This window comes from Asparagus officinalis, chromosome 4 (assembly GCF_001876935.1).
Source record: "Asparagus officinalis chromosome 4, Aspof.V1, whole genome shotgun sequence".
NCBI classification, from domain to species: domain Eukaryota; kingdom Viridiplantae; phylum Streptophyta; class Magnoliopsida; order Asparagales; family Asparagaceae; genus Asparagus; species Asparagus officinalis.
Window position 1 is genome coordinate 130,135,333 of NC_033797.1, and position 383 is coordinate 130,135,715.

Here is a 383-nt window from a genome sequence, read left to right on the forward strand (position 1 = left end):
AAGATTCCCAAACGGGGTGAACTAGGGTGAATGATTTCTCCTAACTTCCCTTCTTCCCTATTCCCCTCAATCTAGACACCCTAGTGAAGGGAAGTTAAGAGAACATAGGATAAGTTAAGGGAAGGTAAGAGAATATATAAAACTTATTTCGGAAATTAGAAAGGAGAATTAAGGGGATCTTATTTCACCCTGTTTGGAAAGTCTAATAAAGTGAAGGAAATGTAAGAGAATATATGTACATTTACATAAATACCTTACATGTTATTTCATCCTTTTGAATCTCATCTTAATATAAGGTATAAAATTGTCTTTGTGTAATATTGTCTTTTTTTAAGAGTTACCTTCCCCTCCATTACACCTCAATTTGGGGGAACAAAATCCAA

At 33.9% G+C, this 383-nt stretch overlaps 1 protein-coding gene across 1 annotated transcript in view; it reads right to left on the reverse strand.

The window, feature by feature from the left end:
- The window catches only part of LOC109838651 (replication factor C subunit 2), a 13,295-nt gene that overhangs the window by 11,342 nt on the left and 1,570 nt on the right, over window positions 1–383 (reverse strand). The window lies entirely within an intron of this gene.